This window comes from Puma concolor, chromosome D2 (assembly GCF_028749965.1).
Source record: "Puma concolor isolate L17-30 chromosome D2, mPumCon1.1.hap2, whole genome shotgun sequence".
NCBI lineage: Eukaryota > Metazoa > Chordata > Mammalia > Carnivora > Felidae > Puma > Puma concolor.
The window spans coordinates 49464969-49489651 of record NC_141677.1 but is presented as its reverse complement, the minus strand read 5'-3'; the positions used below and the strand labels follow the sequence as shown (position 1 = coordinate 49489651).

The following is a 24683-nucleotide window of genomic DNA, read 5'->3' as shown; positions in this document are numbered from 1 at the left end:
TATTTCTTCAATGTCTCCTCATCATAATTCTTCATTTCCCAAAATAACGTACTTAATCTTTCACGGACTGGAATGACCCCACACCACACCAACGCTGGGTGAGCAGTACCGGGGGTCTGCTCACTGGTCCAGGTAGTCACACATCTTGTGCCTAGGAAGGAAGGGCCTGGACCCAGCCTTTATGGAGTACTATTGTCAATGCCAGAGACACAGAGAGCAGGAGGAACCAAATTGGAAGGACCCCCGGGGCACCAACCTTGGCAAACGCAGGGCGTGTCCAGAGGTGACCCCGCTGGGTCAGAAGGCAGGTGGCTGCTAGCTGGGGAACACAGGATGGGAGAGAGATGACACCGGGATGCTGTGAGATATCACGGGGTATCGTGCATGATCCGTGTGTACTGAGCCTTCTGAACACTTTTCTGAAGACAAGGCCTGAGAGCTATTGGGTCTTTATCATCTGCAAAATCCCACGGGTCATTGGTACATATGGACGGGCCACTTATGTGAGAATGCCACGCTCACAGGGTGTCCCACAGCCGGGAAGTTACTTTCCTCTCAGGGACTGTGCAAACCATGTGCATTAGCCCTCTGAACCCCCTCTCCACTGGCTTCTGAGTGCAACCCTCTCTCCTGGTCAGCAAGGACACAGGACACAGAAGCCCCTGGAAGGAAACATTGATGTCTTCCTCATCTACAACATTAGGCTTTCCTGGGGCGCCTGGGTGGCTCAGTTGGTTAAGCATCTGACTTTTGATTTCAGCTCAGGTCATGATCTCACAGTTTGTGAGTTTGAGCCCCTTTGGGGTCTCTACTGACAGCTTGCAGCCTGGAGCTTTAGATTCTGTGTCTTCCTCTCGTTCTGCCCCTCCCCCACTGGCACTCTCTCTCCCTCTCTCAAAAATAAACAAACAATAAAAAAAAGAAAAAAAAACAATGGGCTTTCCTGCCTCTGTCCATCTGTGGACCCCCCTCCACCCACTCAGGCCTCCCCTCCAGCTTCAAGCCCAGTCCCCTACACCTTCTCAGAAACAATACCTTAATAATTATCCTTTCTCTCCCCCGACTCAAACTTCTTCCTCTCAACTTTGGCTTTGGAACACTCTCACATGCAACCCTAAACAAATTGCAACCAGAAGTGCCCCCCGCCCCCATCAAGCACTCCCAAACCCTCCATTTACCTCTCTTGGTTTTCCTGTTCCCACGGACAAACATCTCTCAGGGCATCTATGCTTTCTGTCTCTCTGTCTCTGTCTCTTCATTTATTACTCACTGCTAGACCCATTCAGGTTGGCTTGTGGCCTCATTCACGCACCCATTCATTCACTCAACCAATGCCTGCTCTGCCCCAGCACTTTTCTTTCTAGGTACTGAGAATACGTTGATTTTTTAAAGACAAAGTCCTCCCACCTCATGGAATTTATATCCTAGTGATGAGAAAACGACAAAAAAAAAAAAATAGCATCGCTTATCAGGAGGAGAAAGACAGTGAAGGGCTTGGAGCAGAGTCAGGGCCACCTGGAGCTCTGACCAGGGTGTTATGACGGTCAGCAGAGTGGTCAGAGCAGTCTTGGAAAGGAAGACATCGGAACCACACTTGCTTTCAAAGACTGCCAAATGGCCTTGGCCTCCTGCCTCCCTCTCGGTCCTCTCTCTTCTTCTTTCTGTCCAGGCTTAGCCTTTTCTGCCCCCAGTCAATGCTCAGGGCCAGTTCCTCCTCATGCTTTCTCTTCTCACTCTGCAGTCCTGCCACAAAAGTGATGCCCTCCAGCCTCGTGGTGTCATTTATCACCTACAGTCACATGACACACAGATGTGTGCCTCCAGCGAGGCCCCTCCTCTCAGCTCTGGATTTGGAGATCCCACCACTGCCTTGATGCTTCCCCTAGGAACTCTCAAGTCAGCATTTTCTGGATTGAAGGCAACATCCCCCTCCCCGTCCACTTTGTTCATTTTCCAGTGCTCTCTGTCCGGGAATGGCGGCACAGCCCATCCACTTCTGAGGGCCACAGCCCTCAACTAGTCACCTGCTCTCCTCGCTGCCTCTCCATGTATAACTGTCACCAACACCTGTCTCACGTCTGCAACATTGGAGGGAAAACCCTCGCGCCATGACATAGCATCCAACTTCTCATTCGTCTATTGATTTATTGATTCACTACATCCACTCATTCTTTTCATAAACATTGATTGATTGATTGATTGATTTTTATGATGTTTACTTATTTTTGAGAGAGAGAGTGTGTGAGCAGAGGAGGGGCAGAGTGAGAGGGAGACAGAGGAACCGAAGCAGGCTCTGTGCAGACAGCAGAAAGCCCGATGCAGGGCTCAAACTCACGAAATGTGAGATCACGACCCAAGCCGAAGTTGGACGTTTAACCAACTGAGCCACCAGGTGCCCCACGTAAGCATTTTTTGAGTGTGTATGAATGCAGTGTCCTTTTAAAAGACCTGAAAGGTGTTTTTTGTCAGTTTGCTTCTAAATAGTTGTAAACACGTAATTTAAACATAAATTATATCCAGATAATATTGTAGCGCCTCCGAAGGCTTCTCTCACTTCTCATCACGACATGGAGTAGGAAGGCAGAGGTTGGGAGAACAATTTTTCATGGGCCAGCTGAACCAAATTCCTCCAGGTCAACACCGTGAATCCCCATCAGAGCTGGGACAGGACGTCCCAGGTCTCTACGTTCACGCTTCTGTCGGCTCCACTCTGCTTCTTTCGCCAGTCACCAGGCTCCGAGTTAATCGATCCTTCCTCAGTACCGAGGCCAGGGGTTCTCACATTTAGCCGGCTATGAAATCATGGAACCCTGGGTAAAACACAGCGTTGAGCCCACCTGCAGAATTTCTGACTCTGAATCTTCATTTCTAACAAGTTCCCAGTGCTCTGGATGCTCCTGGCTTGGGTCCCACACCTTGACGACCGCTGATGTGGGCTAACGCTTCCACCTGACTTCTTGTCCCCATTTCTTCTCACTTCCTTGGAGGAGAACCTTGACCCTACCTATGCTTTCTCCCTTGACTCACCTTTGAGCAGGGGCAGGCACAGTTCTTCCCTACAAGAACCATCATGCATGCCCTGGATGTTGACAAGAAAATACGCAATGTGCCCACACATTGGTTCTCAAGCTTTTACCGACCAACCAGAGGGACTTGATGCACGAGGGGTTTGTCCAATCCCACTGTCATGACCTTGCTGCTTCTCAGACTCCTTCAACATGTGGCCACCAAGGGGTGCCTGGGGGCTCAGTCAGTTACACGTCCGACTTCGGCTCAGGTCATGATCTGGCCGTCTGTGAGTTTGAGCCCCGTGTCAGGCTCTGCGCGGAAAGCGTGGATCCTGCTTGGGATTCTCTGTCTCCCTCGGTCTCTGCCTCTATCTCTCTCTGTCTCAAAAATAAATAAACATTTTTTAATGTAGCTGAGAGAAGCAAAGTTTATGGAGAATTTAGAGACTTTTGTTTAGCTATTTCTCCAAATACCCAAAAAGAGTCATTCCTGGATGGAGCCAAACTAACTGAGAGCCCATGCTTGGCTACATCCTCGCAGTGACAATATGGGTAAACGGTCCACTGATTTCATTTCAGGCCTTCCAGATGTCATGCTGGAAGTGGCTTTCCAATGTTTCAGACACGGGACATACCATTTTTTTCCTACCTAGATTAGCTTACCGAATTAATTAACTCACAAACCCAAGACCGGCTATGAGCTTTGTATATTCATATTCCTGGTAGCATTGTAACGGGTACAACCTTTTTGCAAAGCAATCTGCCAACATATACTAAGGGAAATCCAAGTGTTTTTACTGCTCTTAATATCTAGCCCAAATATGAAAAAAATTAAATACGCACATGCTGTTCATCACAGCAGTATTTCTCGTTACTTACTGGAAAGGCTAAGTAAATAATGAAATAATGACACAGAGTTCTATGGAATACAATGAAGTAATTAACAGTGGTGGTCAACAAAACTTTAGAGCAACCTAGAAGGCATAATCTAGTATTGAACAAAATCGAGGAAATAAAAATAATTGTTTGAACAATCACCAAAAAAAAAAAAAAAAACCTCCTGGAATAAATGATAATGGTGTTTATACATGGCACCGTGATTTGGAGTGATTATGTCATCTGGCCTCTTTTCCAAAACACTGTGCGATGTGGTCGTATTATTTTACTACAGAAAAACACATTGAATCGATTTTCAAATGTTACCTTTGAGAAGACAAACTTAAATGGTCTGAGAGGATAAACAGGCAGCCCTTAGGCCTGGGGTCAGGGCGTGTGGAGGGGTGCCAGAGGCCAACAGAAATACACACGAGTGCAAACCTGCACAGGCAGCTACTGCTGGGTCCACAGTTCAGGGTCATGGATGCCCAGTGTCCCAGAATCTCCAAGTGTCCATGGGTTACATTGGGCTATTGGTTCAAAGCTTTTATCACCCAAATGACTGATGAATGGATAAAGAAGATGTGGTATATATCATATATATATATATATATATATATATATACGCACACACACGATGGAATATTACTGAGCCATCAAAAAGAATGAAATTGTGCCATTTAGAATACGTGGATGGAACTAGAATGTATTATGCCAAGCAAAATAAGTCAGTCAAAGAAAGACAGATATCGCGTGATTTCACTCATATGTGGAATTTGAGAAACACAATAGATGAACACAGGGGAAGGGAAGGAAAAATAAGATAAAGACAGAGAGGGAGGCAAACCATAAAAGAGTCTTAAATACAGAAAATAGGGGTGGCTGGGTGGCTCGGTTGAGCGACTGACTTCGGCTCAGGTCATGATCTCACGGTTTGTGAGTTCCAGGCCCACGTCAGGCTCTGTGCTGACAGCTCGGAGCCTGGAGCCTGCCTCGGATTCTGTGTCTCCCTCTCTCTCTGCCCCTCCCCCACTCATGCTCTGTCTCAGAAATAAATAAACATAAAAAAATTTTTTTTAAAAAATACAGAAAATAAACTGAGAGTTGCTGGAAGCAAGGTGCCTGTGGGGATGGGTTAAATGGGGGGTGGGCATTAAGGAGGGCACATTTTAGGATGAGCACTGGGTGTCATATGTAAGAGATGGATCACTTGGTTCTACTCCTGAAGCCAAGACTACACTGTATGTTAAGTAACTTGAATTTAAATTAAAAAAGGGACGCCTGGGTGGCGCAGTCGGTTAAGCGTCCGACTTCAGCCAGGTCACGATCTCGCAGTCCGTGAGTTCGAGCCCCGCGTCAGGCTCTGGGCTGATGGCTCGGAGCCTGGAGCCTGTTTCTGATTCTGTGTCTCCCTCTCTCTCTGCCCCTCCCCTGTTCATGCTCTGTCTCTCTCTGTCCCAAAAATAAATAAACGTTGAAAAAAAATTTTTTTTAATTAAAAGAAAAAAGCTTTTATCGTCACAGACCATACCCTCGTAGAACCATTGGCCCTGCCCTCTGTGCTGCTGCAGTCTGGATATTTGCTGGCTGGACACTTCCATCGAGCACAGAAACCAGCCTGCAAATGCAATTGAATCACTTATTTGAAAGTGGGCTGCAACTTGTCTCAATCCAGGTGGCTTTGGGTTTCAGAATCTCGGGAAGAAGATAAATACGACTGGATAAGAAGCGTTGCCAGTGTGATCGTCGCAGAGACACTTGCAGGAACTTTCCCAGCTTTCAGAGCATCATCCAGGCAGGAGGGTCGTGGTGAAGGGTGAGGGGACGTTCTGCTTTCCTTTTACTTCTCTTTCTGAGAGTGATACTTTTGAGACTAAATGATCCTGAGAAGACAATACGCTACATGGAACACAGATGTTTTTAGGTTCTCAATGATGTTCATGGATTCCTTGTCTTCGAACATGTTCTCCTACTTCTTACCAGTGGGGAAGCCTCTGATATGTTTTGCTTTGAGGGGAAGCTCTTTGATCTGTGGGAGAAGTTGTGAATTGGCTTTCCTGGACAATCTTGAGTGGGCCGGATGCTGCGGAATCCCCTGGGCTCAGCAAAATTAATCAATGGAAGGCAAATCAGAGAGCCAAAATTCCTAATCAAGACCCCATGTCTGAGGAACATCAGGGGCTTGAGAGCTCTGGGAAACCCACACCAAAGACAAACTCAGCAATGGCTGCATTTTTCCAGGGGAACTTCTTCCTCTGAAATGAGAGAAACAGTGGAAGCTCATTCAGTGGACGTGTGCTTGATTCTGCCCAACCTTGAGAAGGAATGGTGAGAATACATTCGCCATGACTTTCTTAGCCTATCTAGTCTCCATGAGCCTGTTTCATTCAGTGTTAACTCAAGGCCTTTGCAAACAGAGATTTATGCTCCAAGTTATGGTTTCTGGAAGCAACATATCAAGGCATATGCTAGTTCCTTCTCATCCTTCCTGTGCTCCTCAAAGCCTTGTCCCCAGAACTCAGGTATCAGTTTACCTACATTACCTGGTTAATATGCAAACCAGGTCAAAGCGTGGGTATTGGCCACGGTTGAAAGACCTTCAGGAGTCATCCTTTACATCCTTCCTGCATGTCCCCAGGGTTCCTACATGCCAACCAACCGATGCAGCTCTTAAGGCAATCTCTGGGCAGGGGGAACACTATTTGTGGTTTAACTCTGAGTTTTCTTGAAGGCAGAAAGTGACTTTTCCCACTGTCCCCTATGAAGTCCCCCCCTGTGCAGTCCTCTTGCTTTTTTCTAGGCTCGATCTTTCCAGCCTCTTAATCATTTCTGGAACTATTCCCAATACTTTCTCTGGCCTCCCTAAATCTCTCCTAAAAGCTTTCCTTTTGTACTAAATGAAAGCAAGCTGAAACATTACTTGGACCCAGAAGTCTCTAGCTTTGTACGGCCTGCAATTTTTCAAGAATGAAAAATAATAATAATAATAAGACCAAAAAACTTCCTTGAGGAATGAGTCAGAGGCATTAAAGTCACTCCCTGTGCAGTGGATTGTCTCCATGGGCTCGATGCCTTGGCCCTCCTCTAGACATTTCACATACTGGGAAGAGGTCTGACATGTTAGTGCCTTGGGACCCTGCCACAGTTTACGGAAAGCACCTTCGCCTTCAAAAGCCTCTGTGTTAATCAAAGGTGATTAAAACCAGGTCTCCGCCCAGGGCGTTCTTTCACAGTTCTGAACACGTAAGGAAAAGCAGAGATTATCTGGCCTGCTCAGCAGAGATTTGCTCCTTTCTATGAAAATATACATGCTGACAAAACAGCAGCTGGAGATTTATGATTTGTCTGATTTGATCACCTTTCAGCACAGGGAAACCTGGCTTGTATACTCCCATTAGAAGGCCTGTCATGGGAGGTGTCAGGGGAGATAAGGCCCAGCCAGCCTGGGACCCAGACTAGAGATCAAGCTCAGATGTTACCTTGAACGTCACCTTCAAGATCCAGTTTGAACGCTCCAGCCCCCCGGGCAGACCTGGCCCCCATCGTCTGTGCTCCTGCAGAGCACATGGTTGGTTGTCTTACGGCACATTGTGAGGTCTGTTGTGATACATGCATCTGTCCACCCCACCCAAGAGACCGAGCGTTCCTTGCATCTCCCGTGAGGGTTCATTATGCCTTTCCTGAATCACTAAGAAGACCAAGAGAGCTTCTCGTTCTCTTAAAGAGATGTAAAATGGGAGGAATCGGCACCTTCATTTCCATCTAGACACAGAAGGGTTCTCCAGGCTACCGACAAGGCAGTTAACTGCAAAATCCAAAGAGGTGGAATTCAATCAACGAAGTCCCAGCTCATGGACATGGAAGGTGCTGGAAGCCGGAGAGGTGAAGAAATGCTCATGCCTGGTGGTTTCAACCATCGAGGAACACCCACCTGCTTTCCCAGAGAGATCTTTAGGAAAGGGTGCTTTCAAGCCTGCAGAAATCAGAAATATGAAAATTAAAACAATGAGATGTTATTTTCTCCTTTTAAGTTTATTTATTTATTTTGAGAGAGAAAGAGAGTGAGAGTGTGAGCGGGGGAGGGGCAAAGAGAGAGGGAGAGAGAATACCCAGCAGGCCTGTGCTGTCAGCAGGGAGCCCGATGAACCATGAGATCGTGACCTGAGCTGAAACCGAGAGTTGGACGCTTCAATGACTGAGCCACCCAGGCGCCCCCAGGTTTTTAGGTAATAAACATTTTTCATAAGCAACAGTTCAGAGAAATTCTGACAGTTTTTCTCATACACAGCTTTGAGTGTTTGTGGGTATTGAGTGTGTGTGTGGGGGGGTGTATATTGTCACACGTTTTTCAAAAATCAGAATATATTCAAGGGCGGTAGCCAGAGATATAAACAAAAATAGATGCTTTAATATATTCATTGAAGGTTTATTTTTTAAACAAGAAATTGAAAATAACATTCAACCGTGCAAGAAATGTGGTGATGTGCCAGTGTATGTTAATAGTACACAGTAGTAACGAGGAAAGGTCGAAATTTCAGTGGCTTAACACAACAAAGGTTTGTTTCTCATTGAAAGTCTAGTGTCCTTTGGGCATCTCCATGGCGCCTTTCCTCCCAGCAGTGACTCTCAGATCCAGGCTGTTTCCGTCTGCCTTCTGCCATCTGCCATTACTGTTAAGTGCACTTCTGTCCACATCCCATTGTTCAAACCTCAACCTGCTGGTCCAATCATACTGCAAAGGACATCTGGAAACACAGAGTGCTCAGCAGAGGAAATGGCACGGAGAACCCTTGGCAAAAGTGCCACAAATCGCTCAGTGAAACGTTGCACGTTCAGGAGAGGGAGCATCATGCAGCCAATAAGAGCAAGCTCTCTCCGGGCGCCTGGATGGCTCAGTCAGTTAGGTGACTGACTCTCAATTTCAGCTCCGGTCATGATCTCACAGTCGTAAGATCGAGCCCAACGTCGGGCTCCGTGCTGGGCGTGAGCCTGCTTTAGCTTCTGTCTCCCTCTCCCTCTGCCCCTCCCCACCCCCCTCTCTAAAAAACAAACAAATAAGTAAGAAGAAGCATTTTTAAAAACATATCCTCAAAGAGTGTTTAATGAGATGTGAACGTTTTCACAGCAGGATGGTAAACACAAGGGAAGTCACGACATAAGTATCGTCAGTGCATTATCCCAGTAGCATGCATATGTGCATATGTGTGCATGTAGATGTGTGAACGCACTTAATACCACTGTGTTAACCGGCTTGTTTCTATGTTGATGTAATTTTTTGTCTTCATTCTTTTTTGACTTTTTCCCTGATTTCTTTTTAGGAAGCGCACATCATTCTCAAAACTGAAAAACTAAGTAAAAGTTGTTGATTCAAGTGTAATTAATACGTCCGCTACATATAACACATGTAACAAATTATCATTGTAAAGTTGCTTTGAGGGAGGTAGGCCTGTAAATACAGTTATGCAAATGCTTAGGCCGAGATTGGGAGACTTTTCAAAGTATTCCTCCAGCCCCCGGAGAACCACTGCTGAAGTGAGTTGTTGCTGATGGGAATATATATGTTAGCGAAGCAGAAATTTTACGGAATGAACTGATAATACGATATCCTGGCAAAAGAACCAGGTTTGGCGCTGGAAGACGTGGGCTATTTTTCACACTTTCACACATATTCTGGCTCCAGGGAAAAGAAACTTCACCTCTCGAAGACTAAGTGTTTTCTCCAGGATTGTCCTGAGTACACAAAACATTGTTTCCAAAATGTGTTCTTAAAATATTCGGTGATGAAAGCATTCCATAATTTAGGGACTAGCTGGATTAAGTCAGGATAAGCAGACATCTTTACTGCAGGGCTCACTGAGCTCTGAATACACTGATGCGCTTTCTAGGTCTCCAAGTAGCAGATATAATTACTTGGCCAAGGAGCACTTTTTTTAGGAATGTCTTATGGAACTAGATCTCTGATAAGCACTGTGGAAAAATGTTCATTCACTGAGACACTGAAGTTAAAAGTATGTAACTGTAATATATTAGCTCCTGTAAGGATTTGTTATTTTTCCATCGTTAATTTTCCATTGTTTCCATTTGTAGAACAAAAGGTCATAGAGCAGGGTCTCAGCTCGAGCCTGTGCTATGTTTGTTCCATGATTCCGCCTTGGCACATCTGGAGGACTACAGGGACTGTCTACAAGAAGAACCAGGATGCGCCTCATCCTAAGGAAAAAAGACCATGGAAGTAGGCCTGGAATGGTTCGGAGCAGACACTTGCTTTGTCCCAACTGCATGCACAAGGTGTGAACAACACTGATTTCAGCCAGTCAACACGTTGGGACATATCACAGGCACCGGGAGAGATGTACAGGCTCATGAGAGGCAAGAAAGAGCAGACACTACATGATAGTCCAGAAAATGCGTGGGTCTCCCAGAACTGTGAGGAGGGAGATAAAGGGGACTAGAGATTCTTCAAAGTGGGAAGGGCAGAACCTCTACCCCTGCTGGGTGGTCCTAGAAACACGAGTGAGAGTCAGGGTTCTCAACGGTAAGTAGGTGTATAAGTTCATGTGAAAGTGTCTAATACAGCAGCTGGGACCCACAGTCTACAAAATCAAATGATGATAGGGATCAGGCAGGCAATTTATAAAATGTAATGAGTGAAGCAGATAGGTATGACAATAAGGAGTGGTGGGGACTGTGGCAAATTGGAAAGCACTTGCCCCATCCATAAAGAGAACCTCAATCACCTCCAGCAAGTTGTTGCTATGCAAGAATTTGAACCCATTGATGTCGGTCCTCAAGTTGTTCTAGAAAAGCCAGAAATCCAGGTTTTTAAAATAACATGTGCCCGTGGCCAGTTGCACCCCGAATTTTACTACTTGCGAATGGGAATTTCCACTTGCTCAGCTAAGCCTCAGTCACCTTTTACTCCTCTCACACTCCACATAATCCATCAGCACGACCTCACATTTCTATTTCCAATATATGTCCAGAACCTGCCACTTGTCATGACCTCCACCTGGTCCATACACCACCACCTTTCCCTGGATTTCTACAGTAGCCTCCTAACTGGTATCCCTGCTTCTTCCCTTGGCCATCTACTCTACACTCCACACAGTAGCTACAGTGAGCTTGTTAAAAAACCCACATGGTCCTCCTCATTCAATGGCTCCTCATTGGACGCAGGATAAAGGTCGAAGTCCTTACAGTTTCTTGCAAAGCCAGCCCTTACCACTCAGTCCCAAGGCCCATCCCATCACCTCTTTCCTTTCTGTCCTGCTAATCTGCTCCTTTCTCACTTGGCCCCACTCACAACGGCCTCCTTGCTGACATCCCAAGAATGCTCCCAGCTCAAGGAGCTGGAGCTTGCTGTTTGCCCTGCATAGTCTTCGCCCGGTTATCCGTAAGACTTTCTCTCTCACCTCCTTCTCTTCTCTGCTCAAATACCACCTTGTCAGTGGGCACGTTCGCCAGCTCTCTTTATCCCCTTTCCCTCATTACTTTTCTCCCTACCACTCACTACCACCTGCCACTGATTACATTTTCCTCATTTATCTTCATATTATGTCTTCCAAAGTCAGAATGCCAAGTCTTCAGGAGGAAAGGAGTTTGGCCTGTCTTGTTCAGTGCTGCGTTGCCAGCCCTCAAGAGCTTTAAGAAAATTGTGGAAGGAAGAGAGGGAGAAGGAAGAATGAGCAAACAGTCAACAGCAATGTGCTGACTCACTGAATGAGAATCTATAAAATGGCTGCAAGGATAAAGTTCTGGTCCTGGACAAAGAACAGTGTGAATGAGCTCAGAGGGGAAGGACCAGACCCAGGAACATGGCATTTTTCTTGGTGTGAAACCGCCTCATTCACATCCCTCCAATGTGAGCATCTCCCATCAAAGCTCTGTAATCAGCCAGCTAGCACCAAAAGGCCAGTGATCTCCTGGGTGTGGAGGAAAGCACCCTGGCTGGGGGCCGGGAGACTCTGGGCCAGTAACAGCCACACTGGACCTGAGATTTTCCTGCTGTGGAATAGGATGGCTGGCCTCTCTCACGTTTCTTAGAGTTCTGCTACCATAAGACATTAAGATTCTAAAACTCTTCAGGAACTTAATATTATGTGCGTACGTGAGATATTTCTATTTGAAATCAGGACTCTGGAGATGAAGAAGATTCACTGCATGTAAGACACTTTGGTAGTACTCTCTTGTGTGTTAGCGTCCAACGATCAGTATGTCAGGCCAACAGGACAGATTCGGGGATCCCTTGTCGTGGATCCCCGGAATACATTTTCATGTGATTTCTTAGTTAATCAGGGACTGCTGACAACCAATCCTCCAGGGAGACATTGAGGCATAGAAAGGTGAAGCAAGTGTTCTTTCGGATGGGGTACACACGCAGCTAATTCAGCCTCCTACATCGGATCCAACTTCAGTGACTACTTGGACATGGGAGGCACAGACTTCTGAGAGGTGGTGCAACTTCAGAAAAAAAAAAAAAAAAACAGAATTAAAAATTGCCACAACTCCAAAATTTTAAAACTACTAATAAAGAACAAATACATAAACATAAAAATTGCCACAGCTCTTTTCTTTCTTCACCAACTATGGTCTAAATTATAAGGAGCCTTTGGAAGACGGCAGGAGTGACAGACAAGTACCAGGTGGAGACAATTAACGCAATGTCCTATCAGCCCAGGTGGCTCCAGGCCCAGACACTCCTTCTCCATCCACCAAACCATCATGATGGATAAGGAAGGCCTGTCCCCAAAAGACAGACACTTGAGATTCCTTGAGATTCTAGGTCATGCCCTCATGTCACCTTTTAAGAAGAACCAGCTTGAGGCCAAAAGGCCTTCTTTGAAATTATGTTCCCTACCCAAAGGGGACTCTCCAGGATCACTCTGGGCTGTGACCAGAGGGTTCACGTAATACGGAACAGAATTAGATGTCAATGGCGCGAGGTCTTAGTGCTGTCATTGTTTTAACTCACGGGGACTGACGTCATGCCCAGAGAAGACAGCTAGCTATATTCAGATGTCCCTACAGCTAACATGCTTCACCCCCTCTGCTTCCTGCCTCCATAACTGAGCTTTCTGATGGATATTCTTTCCGAGGGGCACAAGCATGTGGACCTCCTCCAAAACCCTGATCGGGGAGCCACGGCTTCTGTGTTCCTAGATGAAACAGCCCCAGGATTTCAGACAATTCACAGAGGCACAACAGAACTCTTCACTTATTAGCTGCGGACCACTTAAGAAGTCGTTGCCAGCGCAATGGAGATGCATAACAGAACATCCAATGTAGAGGGACTGGGGCACAGGAAAGAGAAATAAAATTGTGCTTGATTTAATCAAGAAAATAAAGACCAAAAATCGCTACAAAGTACAAAATAGTAAATAAAATGGAAGAAATTAATTGCTCTGTATCAGCGTTTGAAGTCAGTTTGAGGAAGCTGAATTCCTTATCTAAATGTAAAGACATTCAGATGGGATAATTGAGTAGTGAACTGCCTGGATGAAATACATTAAAAACAAAATGGTAGAGAGCTTCTATTTCCACTATAACAAAGTAGATATACATACTCCTCTTCCTTCTGCTGAGTGCCCCCTAAAATCCTGGGCAGTATAAAACAAACATAAGAAGACTGAAAAGTAAAGAGACAAAGGAAGGCTGGCCAGGGACCCTGGAACCCAAATTATGATCTGGTGGCAAGGTCCTGGGGTTTTCTTTTGGCCCCCAAATCCCAGACTGGGTACTGGAGAAGGTAGCAACCTGGAAATGCCAACAGGTACAGACAAAAATTGTCTCCCACAAGGAAAGCTTGTTTTCTCTAGCCAAGGGACCAGAACTGGGGAAGCTTCACCAGATGAGAAACGTTTGTGACAATAACCATTCTACTCCAGCCAAATACCACCAAGAAAGCTGCGGTCGCCACTCCATCCCCACCAGCAAGGCTGAGTGGAGACCCAACACTTCCACTCTCACTGGGGTGTAATAAGATCCGCCCCCCAGACCTCTCCAGGATGGTGGCAAAGGAGAGCAGCCTGGATTTCCATCTTCACTGAGTAGTAATTGGCTCCTCACCACCACACACACACACACACACACACACACACACACTGCCAGTGTCAGTGGACCCATCAGGAGCCTGCACTTCAACGCCCACCAAGCAGTACTGAGGCACCCTTCCCACTCATGGCTGGGATGGCATCAGATGAGACTTGCAAAAACACAGGATTTAACAAATATCTCATAACATAATAGCTAAAATTTTCAAGATTCAAATATACCAAGATCCGAGAAGACCTCAACTTGAGTGAGAACGGGCAATAAACACCAAAATGAAGATGACACAGAAGTTGGAATATTCTGCCAATGACTTCATACAACTACCATTAAAAAAAGCCTTCAACTAGCAATCACAAAGCAAGTTGAAACAAATAATTTTTTTTTAATTTTCAACAAAAAAACCCCAAGAGATATAAAGAACAAAAGGGAAATTTAAAAAAAAAATACAAGAACAAAAATAAAAATGTAATAGAGGGTTTCAGCAGAATGGAAAAAAGTAGAGGGAAAAATCAGTGAACATGAAAATAAAATAGAAATTATCCAATCTGAACAACAGAAAGAAAATACGTTGAAAAAAATATATATGAAAAGGGACTCAGGAACATGTGGGATTATAACTAAAGGGCTAATATTTAGGGGAAACTGGGTGGTTCAGTTGGTTGAGCGACTAACTTTGGTTCAGGTTGTGATCTCGTCGTTTGTGAATTCAAGCCCCACATTGGGCTCGCTGCTATCAGCCTGTCAGCACAGAGCCGTCTTGGGATCCTCTGTCCCCCTCTCTCTGCCTCTCCCCCACTTGCATTCTCCAAAAATAAATAAATAGTTATTTAAAAAGAGCTAATATTTATGTTATTAGGGTACCAGAAGGAGAGGAGGAAGGGGGTGGGCCTGAAAAATTATTCTAAGAAAAATGGTAGATTCATTCCACTTGCACTGTCTCCTGGGATCTCATCTGCAGCCTAGAGTGTGGCTGGGAAATGTACTTGAGAAGACTGGCCTGAAGTAGCTCCATAATCATGTGTGATCCCCTCCTGAGCTCATTGGAATTTGTGCTGCGTGTAAGTCAATCTTTCCTATTGTAAATCTTCCTTTTTTTTATGTACATATATTTTGAAAAATATGAATAAACATGAAATTTTAAAGCTGCTGAGAAAAAAAGAAAAGAAAAATGGTAGAAAATTTCTCAAATTTGGAAAAAACATATAAACTTCTGTATTCAAGAAGCTGAGTAAATCTCAAATATAATAAAACTGAAGAAATCCACAAGATATATCATCATAGCCAAATTTCTGAAAACCAAAAGCGAAGGAAAAGTTTTAAGAGCACCCGGAGAAAAAGGATCGGTTAGCTGTAGAGGAAAAAGCAATTCAAATGAGTAGAGGGTTTTCATCAGAAACCGTTAAGGCCAAAAGGAAGTGTCGCATTTTCCAAGTGCTGGAAAGAAAGAACTGTCAACTCAGAATTCTATATCCAGTGAAAATATCCTTCAGGAAAAGGGGGAAATCAAGACATTCTCAGATAAAGGAAAACCAAAAGAATATGTCACCAGCAGACCTTCCATAAAAGAATGACTAATAAATAAATTTCACTAAACAGAAAGAAAATGATAGGAAAAGGAATATGGAAACAGCAGGAAGAAAAAACAGAAAGAGCAAATATATGAGTAAATGAAATACTTTCCTTCTCTTGAATTTCCTAAATTATGACTGGCAAAGCAAAATGTGTAATGATGTCTAATGCAACTCTCAATGTATGTAAGATAAAAGGACATAAAGGGAGAAAACGTTTCTATACTTCACTCAAACTATTAAAATGTCATCCCCTGTAGACTGAAAAGTTATGTGTGTATAATATGATACCCAAGCAATGACTTAAAAAACTATCTATAAGAAAATACACAAAAAAAGCAGCATGGAAGGGGCACCTGGGTGGCTCAGTCGGTTAAGTGTCTGACTCTTGATTTCGGCTTAGGTCACGATCTCATAATCATGAGACCCAGCCTTGCATCAGGCTCCACACTGAGCATGGGACCTGCTTGGGATTCTCCCTCTTCCTCTCTCTCTGCACCTCCCCCACTAGCCTGTGTGCATGATCCCTCTCTAAAAATAAATTAATTAATTAAAAAAAAGAAAGAGTCCTGGAAGTCAAACTGGAGTTTTTTTTAAATGTTTGAGTCATCTACAGAAAGTGAATAAAAAGGAAAACAAAAAGTAGAACTATTAGAGAACAAAATATAAAATGGCAGACCTAAGCCCTAATATATCAATAATTATTATAAATGTGAACAGTCTAAACCCACCACAAATCAATCAACTGTAGAATAAGTGAGTTCAGCAAAGTCAAAGATCAATGCACAAAAATCAACTATATTTTTATATACTAGCAATGAAGATGTGGAAACCAAAATCACAAATACAACACACTTTATAATAACTCCCCCCAAAAATGAGACACTTCAGTGTAAATCTAACAGAACATGTACAGGACTTGTACTCTGAAGACTACAAAACACAAATGAAAGAAATAAAAACTGATCTAAATAAATGGAGAGACACACTGTTCGTGGATTGAAAAAAGATGTCGACTTTCCCCAAATTCTAAACAAGATTAATGAAATTCCTATCAAAATTCCAGCAAGAATTTTTGTAGCTACAGACAAACGTATTTAAAAAAACGTGTAAGAGGGGCGCCTGGGTGGCTCAGTCAGTTAAGCCTCGGACTCTTGGTTTCAGCTTAGGTCATGATCCCATGGTTCAGGAGTTCGAACCCCACATTGGGCTCTGTGCTGTCAGTGTGGAGCCTGCTTGGGATTCTCTCTCTCTCTCTCTCTCTCTCTCAAAATAAACTTTTAAAAAATTTAAGAAAAGGGGAGCCTGTGTGGTTCAGTCGTTAAGCGGCCGACTTCAGCTCAGGTCATGATCTTGTGGTTCATGGGTTCAAGCCCTGTGACAGGTTCTGTGCTGACAACTCAGACCCTGGAGCCTGCTTTGGATTCTGTGTCTCCCTCTCTCTCTTCTCCCCCACTCATTCTCTCTCTCTCTCTCTCTGTCTCAAAAATAAACACTAAAAAATTCATTAAAAATTTAAGACAATATACAAGAAATGGAAAGGAGCTAGAATAACTAAAACAATTTTAAAAACGAAGAATAAAGTGGGAGAATTTACCGATGATAGAGCTTTATTATTCAAGGATATATTGTATTTTCAGAGGGATAGACACAGAGATCAGTGGAACAGGATAAAAAGTCAAAACACAGGCTCCCAGAATAGAGCTAACACATTTCTGACAAAACTGAAAAGCGGTTCAGTGGAGGGAGGGTAGCCGATGACATCACTACAGGAGCGGTTGGACAGCCAGAGGCAAACAAACCGACCTCAACTCAAACTTCACCCCTTATACAAATTTCCCTCCAGATGCATCATGGATTTAAATGAGAAGCTAAAACTGTAAAACATTTAGAAAATAACATAGGAAAAAGATCAGCGTCCAGAGCATGGTGAAGGCTCCTTAGACATGACGCCGAAAGCGTGATCCAAAACAGGAAAAAAAAAAAAAATCAATAAACTCGAACTCTGAAAACTCCACAGTAATAATGAATTTTAAAATTCTGGTTAGAAAATGGGCAAGACAAGATATTTTTTTAAATTTATTTCTAGAGAGACAGAGATAGGGTGAGGTGTGGGGAGGGGCAGGGAGAAAGGGAAAGAGAGAATCCCAAGCAGGCTCCGCACTGTCAGCCCAGCCCAATGTGGGACTCGAACCCACAAAACCATGAGATCATGACCCAGGCCGAAACCAAGAGTCAGCCACTTAACCGATTGAGCCACCCAGGCACTTGAAAGACAAGATATTTAAAAAACTAAACACACTCTTACCATACGAAACATTCTATTACTTCCAGGCATTCATCCCAGAGAAATGAAAGTTTACGCCCATACAAAACCTGTATGTGATTGTTCATAGCAGCTTTGTCTGGAATAGTCAAAAACTGGCAACAACCCAAATGTCCTTCAACCAGTGAAGGGTCAAACTGTGGAACACCCATTCCATGGAATATTACTCAACAAATAAAAAGAATGAATTATTGCTACACAGACAATGCAGATGGATTGCAAGGGCATCGTGAAACAAAATCAACCCCCAAAGTGCGTATGCTGTATGATTCCATTTATACAATATTCTCGAAATAACAAAATTATAAAAATGGAAAATGGTGGTTGTCGGGGGTTAGAAATGGTGGGGCAGAGGGGAGTAGATATGACAACAGAGGTTCAGCATGAGGTTGATGTGTGTGGTGATGAATTAGGCTGTATCTTGAGTGATCTGGTGCCTCCATGAATCATTTTGACACACGGGACAAAATGGTGTAGAACGACAAACACATGTGGTACCAATGTCAGTCTCCTGACCTTGAGTAGGTAAGATGTAACCATTACGGGACACTGCATGAAGGGTTCAAAGAACCTAATTATATTATCTTAGCAACTTCCAGTGAATTTATAATTATTTCAAAATTAAAAAGTCAGAAAATACACAAAATAAAAACCACAACAAAGATGGGTTGAAAATGAGGGAGGGGCAAAAATATAATAAGTAGACTATTACACAAAAGAAACAGAGTTAGTTTATATCAAAACCAGGTAAAGTGAAATTCAAGGGCAAAATCTTTAAATTGAGACAGTTAATGATAAAGCACCAATAATAAAAAATATGCTCCATAATGTATAAGAGTCATTAAACCTTTTGTACCAAACAACCCAGGAGTAAAATTACAAAATGAAATAAAACTTTATGGAAACACTTTTAAGGCCTTTAAAAAGCAGCTCAAGTCAGAGCAGAATATTGTAATATGTTTCTTTCAGTTCAAGTGTAGAAGATTTTTGTAATATAATCAGGAAACTTGATTTTGTGACTATACAGAAAGTTATCTGCCACAGCCCTACAGGGAATTATTTTTTTCTAATTCCATATTTCCTACTTATTTTTTTAATGTTTACTTGTTTTTGACAGAGAGAGAGAGACAGAGCGTGAGCAGAGGAAGGGCAGAGAGAGAAGGAGACACAGAATTGGAAGCAGGCTCCAGGCTTTGAGCTGTCAGCACAGAACCTGATGTGGGACTCGAACCCACAAGCTGTGAGATCATGACCTGAGCCAAAGTCAGACGCTTAACCAACTGAGTCACCCAAGCGCCCCCATAGTTCCTATTTATAAAAGCAAACCATGTAATGAATTACAAACAAATATTCAATGAATTTCCAGAAGCAGGGGCTGCACAAGATGTTTATAGTCATTATTCAATAAAGCCAAATACAACCAAAAGATGATAAAAATATCCATTTGAAAATTCAAAAATCATCTCTGAACTACGCCCTGCATCAAAGAGGAAATTACATGCAGGATAGATTACCTATAATCAATGAAAAGGAAACTCTTTCATATCAATATCTGTGTTCTACATCTGAAACCATATTCAAGGACATTGTTTGGCTTTGAATATTTTTGTAGGTTTCAAAAGCCGACTAAAAATAGCTGAACCAACCACAGAATAAAATTCTGTATTGGTATAAAAACATCTGGAAGGGAACACACAAAACTCTAACAATTGTCTCTGTGGAGGAAGCTGAGGTTGAAACCGATAGCCGAGGAAGACTTTAGCTAATCTCTAATGTTTGAAGTTCAACCCTGGCTACATCCATTATTTATACAACTAATCTGTAGTTTTTTTTAAATAAGAAAAAAGTGATCGATAAATACATTGAACACCTAATTTGGGAATTTAAAAATAAAAGACTAAACAAAAGCTTCCAAAGAATACATAAAGGAAGTCATGGGTGACAGGGGCAGATAGATGAGTATACTTCCCGGTGAGGCCACTTGAGTGACACTCAGAACTGTCCCTGAGAAATGACACATTTTAGTTTCCCACATGGGGGCCATGTCAGAGGCGTTCATGCCGCACTTTCTAAATACCTCGAAGACATGCTGGGACTGCAGCCAAGTCAGGCAAACAGCTGGCTGGGTGCCCGTCTCCCCAGGGTATTCTTAGAACCTCTGGCTGAGTCCTCGGGGCCTGGTATCTGTTGTGGCCCAGAACCAGAATGGCTGGACTGCCTTCTCTGCCTTATACCAGTACAGTCCAGAGGTTATGCAGAGGCCGAGAGAAAGAGATCAGGCACATGGGCTCCTAAGATCAGGTCTCTTTGACCTTAAAAGAAAATCCGACTGTCTTTCTGCAAGTCCCTAAGAAGTGGGAAAACCCCAGAGGCCTCCACTGACATAATTCATACATTACTTAATAGTCAGTTGTCAATTACAAAAAAATCACCTGGGTGGCTCAGTGGGTTAAGCGTCTGACTCTTGGCTTTGGCTCGGGTCATGATCTCACAGTTTGTGAGTTCGAGCCCCCCACTGGCAGTTCAGAGCTTCCTTGGGATTCTCTCTCTCCTTCTCTCTCGGCCCCTCTTCCACTCGCATCGTCTCTGTCTCCCTCAAATGAATAAACTTTTTAAAAAATTTTAAACTTAAAAAAGTCAGTTGTCAATCAAATGCTTTTGTACCGAACCACGTTCAGTGGAATACAAATCTCTCACAAAGAAGATACCGATTCCTTGAGGAGACTATAGTCAACCTAGCAAGCAGATTGGATGCAGAGCAGAAATGGAAACCCCCTGGAAAGGAAATGGGGATATAGAATGTATGGAGGGGATGGGGGGGTTGGCTTTCCAGAACACAGACCACCAGGGCCATCAGAATCAGCCAGGAACTGGACTATCACATGGAATGAGGCATAAGATAACACCTGTAAGAAAATGTCCATTTAAAAGCCTGAACCCTGTATTAGTGTGGGGGTGATTATTCCTCAAAGTGTGTATGTGTGTGCACGTGCTTTATACCCACTGTATACATAAATGTATAATTTTTACTTATGTTTTCCCACTTAATAGTAGATTTTGATCATCTTTCCCGTCGCAAAGATATAGCTCTAGCTCACCCTGCCTCAACTTCTAGGAGGCTTAGGAGTTCACTCCATGGCCGAGTCATTGGGTCTGTATTTCCTGGTTTAGGGTGCAGTCCAGAGTCAGCGAAGATTCCCGGTGCACTGAGCACTCAGGCTCAGGGCCTGAGGGCACGTCTTCCTTCTCCTCCGCACAGAGGCTGAACAAAGGGAAGTTCAGCAGGGCATTAGAAGAGCCCCCAAAGTCCTTCTTTCCAACCCTGCCTTCTGCACGGCCCCCAGCAGCCCTGCCACTCTAAGCTGGGTGGCCCTTCCTTCCCAGTGCCAAATCCTGGAAAATTGGAAATTGCCGGTTCCAAAGTCCTCGGTTTCTTTTCAACCCAAACTTCTTTTATATCTCGAGACGATGTATGACACATGTTTAGTCCTCCAGTCCCTTTGCAAACTTTTTCAATTTCTTCGTCTCAAGGGTAAACACATGGACCTAACTCACACTGTGAAACGAGAAAAAATGCATTCCTAAAGCCAGATGGGAAGACAGAAGAACTTATTCAGAGACTCCTACCCATGACAGGCCATGCTACAAGTGGAGAATCTTAAGGACTTGGGTAACAGAAAGAGCAGAGGGTAGAAGCAGGCACATTCATTCGACAGGTATTTGTAGAGCACCTTCTGGACACCAGGGTTCTGCCAAGTGGCAGGGGACGAAGTGAGAGGGACAGCCAGGTGCCGGAAGGTGCAAGAGCCCGCGTGGCCCATTCCTTCTGTGGTGTTAGGGTCTCCTGGACAACTGTGTATGAGTGGCCCTAGTCACGTGACAGTCGGTGTCCCTGACCAGAGTTTGCAGCACTGCCAGCAGCAGGCGCCACCCTGGTCCCTCTGTACAGAGCAGGAGGAGTTACCACAGAGGTGAAGCACCTGGCCAGAAGAAAAAGCTCTGACAAGCACGAAATTCCAGTAAAACTCAATTCTTAACTGAAGTTATCAGATCAGAAATCCAAACAGTGAGCACTTAAGAGCAAGGAGGTGCATAAAATGAGAAAGTGCTGTACTCGGCACTCTTTTGGATGGGTAAGAGTTATGGCTGTTGTCCTTTTAGTGCCTGGGAAGGGTTATAAATAGCAATGGAAAAAGGGATTTTCCCATACGCTCTTTCAAATACACGCACGCGCGCACACACACACACACACACACACACACACACACTCTCACACATTTTAACACCGTGCTGTATTTTTTTCAGATGGTTTCAAAATTTTAAACAAATGAATTACTCAGATGGAGATATTGAATGCGCCAGGTCTGAACTCAGCAATGAGTTACACCAAAGAGCTAAAAGCATGACTGTGCGAAGCAACCTCAAGACACAAACCAGGACTCTGACTCTTGAAGGAAGAGAGGGTTCCCATGGAGAAGTCTTGTTTCACTTGTTGCACAGAGCACCCAGATGCAGGATTATGACTATTGACCCTTCCCGGTGTGCCCGGATGGCTCCTTCCCTGGGCGGGGCCGGGTGCCCAGGAAGGGTGAGAAAGGGCTCTGGAAAGGCAGGAGAGCAGTCTTTCATTTAAGTCTAAACCATAGACAAGGAAAATCAGAACTTTCTCTCTGATTCAGGGGCCCACATCTACAGGCTCTTCTTTTCCAGTAAAAGAACAAAACTGAGGGATATTTCAGGATTCCGTAGCCATGATGTCTTCTACCTACAAATGATTATTTCTTGTCCTGGCAGTGACCAAAGGGAACCTGCTTCTAAGCAATGCTGCCGCATGAACAGAACCAAGAGGGAAGATCAGGAAAAGGTATTCTCTTGCCCCAAGGCTGCCATGCTCGGAGGGCATTTGCAACAGTACAAACAACAGAAATGTGTGTTTCTTAGCTACTTACTAAGCACTTTGGGCACTAAGAGCTAAGGAAGGGGCAAAAATTAACGCATTTCGCAAGCATACCTTGAACACTTAGGTTGTGCCAGGCTCTGTACTAAGTTCTGGGGATGGGTGATGAGTAAGATCAAAGAACTCCCTTCCCTTACGGAGCCTACATTTTGCTGGCAGGCAGACAACTGACAGGCAAACACAGAATGAAGCAAGATAATGACCACGAAGGAAGTAACGACTGAGAAGGGCAATGAGGTAGACATTTTCTGGGAAAGGCTAATTTGAAAGGATGATTCGTTTCACTAAAGTTTGAAGGCTAACAAGGAAGTAATTACATAAAGAGCCAGGATGACTACTTCAGCCCGCGGGACGGCGAAAAGTGGGGAAGATCATGGTGTTCACAGTACTAAAGGGACCCACATACTGATCCCTTCCAAGTCGGTCAGATAACAGACTCAACAGCAGTAGAATGATTTTTGACACTAAGGGACTTTGAAAATGGATAGAACCTTCCCAGGAGAAGATGGAGGTGTCCACGCCCCTCCTGGCAGATGAGGGTACAGATTCGGTGGTGGTGATGGTCCAAGGTGCCACAGTCAGTTCCTCTGGGCTTGATAAGGTGAGGACACTAAGGAATAAAAAGCACTGCTGTGTTGGAGTAGTTAGCACAGACTTAAGAAGAAAAAACTTTCCTGATAGGCAGAACCAATGTTGCATTACCTTGCAACAAATTTGTTCAATTGCCAAAACATGGCCCCATTTATGATGAAATTTAGAATTCTAGTTCTACTGAGTTTTATGCTATTTATGGTTCTATGCCTGCCAAAGAAATGGTTTTCAACTTGAAATGTGATCCTGTGGTTTCACTTAGAGCTAGTGCTCTAGCATCTAACGTATTTAGTCCTCATGGCCATATATTAATGCTTTAACGTATTTAGTCCTCACGGCCATATATTAAGGTTAGCTAGATTTAAAAACCTGACAGACAAATGCAATCATGGAATGTTAAAAAATACAAACCTATTTCTAAACTAGCAGCCTCTGAGCCTACGTATTTTGCTTGGTGCCCAGATGGGGAGCACGTTTTAACTGCCATGCATGCTCCCAGGTTGTATGTTAATAATGGGTACAAGCTTTGGCATTATGCCAGCCCTGTCCTGGCAGCCATTTTGGGACAGGCTATTTCCAACAAAAACAATAGCTTACGAGGCAGTTAAAAGTGATGTACCCAATGAAGAATCTAAATTTGCAGTGGTTGATGGATTTTCGGGTTTAAGAAGCAAACCAGTCACCAATTCCAAGCTCTCTGAGGAGACACCACTGCTGAATTAGAAGTCACAACCAGGAAATGATAAGCCATTATCAAAAGCAGCTCTTAAAAATCAAAGGAAATATGAGGCAAAGAGAGCTGCAAAGCAGAAAGCAAGAAGTGACAACGACCGAGATTTGGCATCGACCCCTACCCCACAGAGCACACCACGAAATACTGTGTATCTGTTCACATCTGGAGACTCTGAGACAGATGAAAAATTCAAAAACCAAAGACCTGAAGGCAACTGAGCCCTGAAAGAACAGTCAGCAGCTGAAACCACCACTAGAAAAACTCTAAGTTGGAGATGTTTAAAGAGATACCATCTTCTCCAGAAGCAGGAAGATTTGAAATTGGTTACTTTAAAGATCGACAGAGAGAGCAAGTTGTTAGCATAACGGTGGAAATACATCTTCTGCCTTAAACCCTGTAGAGTACCTGAATTTCCCCTACCCATCATGTACCCGTGTTTATTGCTCATCTATAACAGCCATTTTCCAGGCTTTGGAATATATGTGAAATTAGTTAATAATGCCCATTAAATTGGCTTTTCCTACCTTTCAATACATGTAGAAAAGAGATGCAAATTTCTTAGCTAAGTTCAACA

At 43.9% G+C, this 24683-nt stretch overlaps 1 long non-coding RNA gene and 1 pseudogene across 1 annotated transcript; one reads left to right on the top strand and one right to left on the bottom strand.

Annotated features, from left to right (window-relative positions):
* Window positions 1-7624: 7624 nt before the first annotated feature.
* Window positions 7625-21086, bottom strand: LOC147576050 (uncharacterized). Its single transcript, XR_015242002.1, has 2 exons — window positions 20927-21086; window positions 7625-7857 (listed from the first exon to the last, which is right to left on the bottom strand). It is a non-coding gene; the product is annotated as an uncharacterized LOC147576050 (long non-coding RNA).
* A 2389-nt stretch (window positions 21087-23475) lies between these two features.
* On the top strand, window positions 23476-24474 carry LOC112854349 (eukaryotic translation initiation factor 2A pseudogene; annotated as a pseudogene).
* Window positions 24475-24683: the final 209 nt, after the last annotated feature.